The sequence below is a fragment of the Mesoplodon densirostris genome, chromosome 14 (genome assembly GCF_025265405.1).
Source record: "Mesoplodon densirostris isolate mMesDen1 chromosome 14, mMesDen1 primary haplotype, whole genome shotgun sequence".
NCBI lineage: Eukaryota > Metazoa > Chordata > Mammalia > Artiodactyla > Ziphiidae > Mesoplodon > Mesoplodon densirostris.
In genome coordinates, this window is record NC_082674.1 from 15,502,681 (window position 1) to 15,508,615 (window position 5,935).

Below are 5,935 nucleotides of genomic sequence, written 5' to 3' on the forward strand. Positions count from 1 at the left end.
AGGTGCCCATGGTATAGCCTCCCAGCAGTTGCCTGTGTCTGGACCACGTGATACTCTGACTGCTGTCAGGGAAGGTTTCCTCCAGCAAGGTTTATAACAGCCAACGCCTGGAAATAAGATGCCCACCCAGTGGGAAGAGTCGGTAGTGTTCATCTGCTGCATCTGTACAACCAAATGCTCCGCAGATGTTAAGAACCATAGGGTAGAGACTTCCCTGGCGGTGCAGGGGTTAGGACTCCATGCTCCCAATGCAGGGAGCATGGGTTTGATCCCTGGTCGGGGAACTAAGATCCCGCAGGCCGAGCCATGAGGCTCAGCACCCACCCCCCCCAAAAAAAAGAGAACAACGGGGTAGGACCAAATGCACGTGCTGAAATGAAACCAGGTCAGAAAAGGGAGCTGCAGTCTCGGCATATAGCACCATCCCTTTGGTGTAGCTCTGCGAAAGTGTAGACTTATCCTAACAAGTATATGCATGGAAAATATTTCTGGAAGCACACACCAAAAATCTGTTAAGTGAAATTGCCGTTGGAGAGAGAGACAGGTGGGGAGAAGGAAGCTTTAACTTTTCATGGTGTACTTTTCTGTTCTGCTTGGATTTCGAATCGTGTGCACAGAGTATTTTTATGTTTAAAATGTCATCAGGAAAGATCTGGGCGGTGGGGGATTTGAGGCCAATTTTGGTTTCTTCTTTATACTTTGCTATATCAAAAAGAATCGAAATCAATGTGTTTAAATGTTGCAAAACAAAAACTTTCACTGCCCTGGGATAAAGTCCACTCTCCTGAACTCATGCTGGGAGGTCCCACGGCACCAGGGGCAACTTCCGCCTTCGGTCTCCTGACTCCTGGGTCTCAGCCACGGCCGACCCCACCCCCCGTCCACACCCCGAAGCCCCTTGCTCTCTCTCGCCTCTGGGCATCTGACCATGCTGCCCCGTCTGATGGCCCCTAACCTTTGCTTCCTCACCCCTCAGCCTGACGCCAGGTGCCCGCCCATCCTCCCCCGACTGCCAGCCTTGCCTGCCTACCCTGGCCCCAACTCCGTCACTCCACAGCTCCCCCTAGGCTGTCACGGCCTCCCCACCGGTCAGCCTGCCTCGCTAGCTCACAAGAGCCTTGAGGTAAGGGCAGGGCCTTGTTCACCGACAGCGTCCAGGGCCCTGCACTGTGCCAGGCACATAGTAGGTTTCATAACCATCTGCTGACTAGACTGACAGATGACTGCCTGATCGGAATGAGGAATGCAGGAGCAGCTGGTACCCCAGGCCCATCCCTGAAGCAGGCCCATCTGTGGAGCGGGATTCCTGGGCTTAGCCCCGGACGGCGGGCCTGAGAGCCTGCGAGGCAACCTGGAGGGGCAGACAAAGCAACCGCAGCAGCGCAGCCTGCTCGACTCCAAGGTGGCTTTTATTTCCTCCTCTACGGGTGCCAAGTCCCTGAACAAATATTTTCCTGGAGTGGAGGAGAGGCTGAGCTCCCAGCCTTAAGTGCTGGAAACACCGCTGGGTCGGGCAGGTTCCAGGAACCAGAGGAAGAGCGGGGTCTGGCTGCAGCTGGGAGAGGAGGGGGTCATCAGGGCTGCCCTCTGGGCAGTGCCCGCCCTCCTGGTGGGGAAGCAGCCTCTAAATCAGCAGCAGCCCTGGAAGGCTTTTGCCCTGGGCCTCTCTGCCCATAAATTAGAAGCCTCTGGGATCCTGAAGAAAACGTGGGTCATGCGGGCCTCCCTCATTTTTGCTGAAAAAGCTACAGTGGGTTTAAAGGAACTAATTAGAATCTCAGAAGCCCTTTTATAAGCTGATTTTCGCCTCCCTTTAACTTTCTTATTGCAGAATAAAACAGAGTACGCACATCTTAAGTGTATAGTTTGATGATTTATTTACAGATACATACACCCTTGTAATCGCCACCTACAACAAGCCAGGGAACCTTCCAGAGAAGGGTCCTTCATGCCCCCGCCTTGTCAATACCACACCCCCAGCAGAAGTACCACAGGCTTCTATCACCAATTAGTTTTGCCTGTTCCTGAACTTTATATAAATGGAATCACGCAGTCTGGGCTCTTTTGTGTCTGGTTTCTCGTGCTTAATATATAGCCTGTGATGTCATCCATGTTGGATGCGTAGCAGTCGTTGGTTCTTTTCCATCACTGAGTAGTACTCCATTGTAGGGCCGCAGCACAATTTATTTATCTGTTCTCCTGTTGGTGGGCACTTGGGTTGTTTCCACGTCTGGGCTGTGATGCGTGAGGCTTCTGTGGACCTTTTCACGCACACCTTTCCGCAGACACGTGCTCTCCTTCTGCCTGGAGCATAGCGTAGGCATAGGTTTGGCTTCAGTTTCCCAAGTGCTTGTACAATTGGCTCATTTTCCAGCAGCACAGGAGCTTCCCAGTGGCTCCACGTGCCCTTCAACAATCGTCCAATTTTAACGTCAGCCTTTCTGCGGGGGGTGGGGGGTGGTAGTGTCTTGCACCGTTAATAAGCTTCTAACAACCACCTGACTTGCAGAACAGGACAGCAGCACCAGGCGTCCCCAAGGAACACCCAAAGGCAGAGGCTCCCATATCTGCAGCGAGCTCCCCCATGCCACGCCTCACGCTGGGCTCATAATAAAGCATCTACCCTCCAGAAGCACCCGAGGTAACAGGAAGCCAGCGTGGAAACGGACACCTGCGGTGATGGGGCGAGAGGTGCAGAGAGCAGTGACCCAGAAGTTATGGGGGCACAGGGGATGCAGGGCCTCTCCCTGGAGGAGCTTTGAGCTGAGCCTTGAAGTCGAGCAGGCACTGGGGTAGCACAGCCGAGGGCCTGATTTGGGGGCGCCCTCACACTCTCACACCTGTACACCATGAGTGGGCGCAAAGCTCGCATGGCTCAAGGATCGGTACCGGGGGTGAGGGGGTGCGGCTGTTAGGGCGGGGAGAGGGAGGCAGAAATCGAGGCGAGGGCTGTGCCCGCGGCCCCGCGGCCCGGCAGAGCTGGCAGGATCCCAAGCCCCTCTAGGCTCCCTAGGCTGGGGCCTCCCCAGGCCCTGTAGCTCCAGGAACCAGGAGCTCCCCTCCTCCCAAAGTCAACTCAGCCTGACTTTCTCTTCTGCCAGGTTCCAGGGACAGGGGGTGGGTGGGGTTGATGGGGAGAGAGGTGGGAGCGTGGCCCGGGGCGCCTCTCTGTGCAGGAGTTCCCTGCACCTGTTCAAAACTGCCTTCTCTCCCAGATGCTATTTGGAGGTCTGCCTACCAGCAGTGTCTAACCTAGGAGGGGTGAGACCAGCCTCCTCGAGGCCCAGCTCTGGGACTACTGTCCCTTCTGCCCCTGTTAGACCCCACCCTAGACTGCCAGCTCCGAGGACAACCTCATCACAGGTGCCTTTTCCCTCGGGCTCCGTGTGAAAGTGGAAGAGCAAGGTGACGCCCGGCAAGGTGGAGACACGCCTGGCAGGTCCTGCCAGTTTTACTTCTTACCAAGCTCTCCAGTCCAGCCCCTCCTCCCCAGCCCTCCCCACCTCAGCCCTCCTCTGTCCCCGGACTTCCGTCGCCACCCAACCCCCATCCCTCCGCAATTCCTAATCTTTCCTGCATCCGCTCTGCAGCCCTCGGAGAGGTCACTGCCACCTTCTCACCACATTCCAGCCCCCTCTCTTCTCACACCTGCTTTCAATCCACATCCAGCAAGAAGCCTCTGGAGTCCTTATTTTTGCTGAAGCTGTGCCTTCTGCCTGGAATGCCTTCTCCCCCTTGTCTGAGAGGCTGATTTGAATATGTCCTTCAAGACTCAGATCAAGTGCCACCTCTGGGAACCGAGGTGCCCTGACTCCCCCTCCAGCCTGCACCGAGCTCTACCACTGAAACCACTCTCTTGGCGTCCGCCTCCCCCTGGACCCCAACCTCCCTGAGAGCAGGGCTGCGCATCTTTGTTCTATAAGTGAAAACACAGTGCTTGCTCTCCAGGGCAAAACCCAAAGAGGCAAGCAAGGCAGAAAATGCAATTTCAAGCAGAAACTGGCTGCAAATTAAGAAGGCAACACAATCAATCTAAGAGAAGATGGCTCATTAGTTTAGAAAATAACTTGAGGGCTTCCCTGGTGGCGCAGTGGTTGAGAGTCCGCCTGCCGATGCAGGGGACACGGGTTCGTGCCCCGGTCCGGGAAGATCCCACATGCCACGGAGCGGCTGGGCTCGTGAGCCATGGCTGCTGAGCCTGCGCATCCGGAGCCTGTGCTCCGCAATGGGACAGGCCATAACAGTGAGAGGCCCGCGTACCGCAAAAAAAAAAAAAAAAAAAAAAAAAAAAAAAAGAAAAGAACTTGAAAGAACTCAGTGGAAATGCAGCAAGTCCCCCATCCCCATACAATGTACAAACTGGCATACGCAGACATGGACACACACACACAGGCCACATGGGCGTGATCTAAAGGTGAGGGGAAAAGTGAAATAGTGCTCAAATGCTCCGTTCTCAGGCATGGCGGGGGTGGGGTGGGCGGGAGGGCAGGATCTTGGGAAAGCAGAAAAGAGAGCAGGAGAAGGGGGTCAAGGTCATGGGAAGTAAGGCAGCAAGCTGACCTCTGAGGAGAGATGGGCAGAGAGACACTGCTTGAGGCCAGGACACTAGAGGAACTCTTCACATTGTCATTTCTTCACTGTTCGTCTCAAACACTCAGGAAAGCCTGTTTTACGGCACCACCCTGTGCTGGCGGTGCCCTGGGATGGGGGTGATCCGGGGCAAGCACAGAGCAGTAGGGTTATCAGCAGAGTGAGAGGAGAGTGGTAGGCGGGGCGCGGTTTAGTCCATTTGAATACGAGGAAAGCAAGTGGCCCAGGACGCTGGGGTCTTGGGACTGTGCAGGTTCCACATTGCGGGGACGTCCTCCCCAGTCCTACTGTCACCCAGGGTCACCACTGTGGGCTCCACTGCTCACTGGCATGCAATCATGGACAGGGTACTTACCCTCCATACTGCAGGATTTGCCTGCAAAGCGAGGATAAGTCACAGAAGTGTGTCTCCAACACGGTTTTTCCTAGTGAATGAAATCACCCAGGTGCTATGTCTAGCAGTGTCCAGCCCACAGTGAAAGTATTAATATTCAGGTGGCCAGCTCTGCAACTGTGCCCTCACTGTCCAGTCCAGGGACAGGCAGAAAATAGACACAAGTGTTTGTTGAATGAATGATCTGAGGACTTCGTCTCTGCCTCTGAACCCTTCAAGCACAATGTGTCAGGGAGAACAGAACTCACTCTGCAAAGCCGCCCTGAACCCGCAGTGCCCAACCCACCAGCAGGTGCAGGGCCCTGGGAGCAACAGTCCCTCCCGCTCTGTGTTCCCAGGACACACTCGGGCTCTGGTGTCAGGGGCTGGCCTGCACCCAGGACCAGAGAGCAGGTCTGGTGCCAAGGGCCCCAGGTGGGGAGACCTGCCATGGAGGGGCACCTGAGGGGCTGGGAGGGGGTCAGCAGCCTGGACGAGACTTAAGGGGAGGGTGGCTAGATGCCCTTAGAACACTAGGGTTCCTGCAGTGCACTGCGTTTTCTCAACCCCCCAAATTTTCATTATAGTTTTCCCGTAACGTGCAGACTTTTTTAGACCTTTGGCCCTGAGACCATTTGCTCGTGAGTTTCCAGGAGTTGTACGACAATGAGCAAACAGAATAGGTAGCAAACTTTGAGTCAGCAGGGAGCCTTGTGTCCTCGGGGAAGGGAATGATCTAGAAGGAGAGGCTGGGCAGAACAGAGTAAGGCAGAGAGTAAGACCTAGGAAGAGGTGAGATGAAGGTCTGACACAGGGCTTGGGGGAGGGGGGCAGAGGTGGACACGGATTCCCTTACGGCAAACGGGACTGGCACCCATCCTGCCACAGCACAGAGCCAGGCTCCCCACAAGAAGGTGACAGGCAAGGACATCACCAGGCCAAGAGGAGATTCAACCACCACCACAGCCCGAA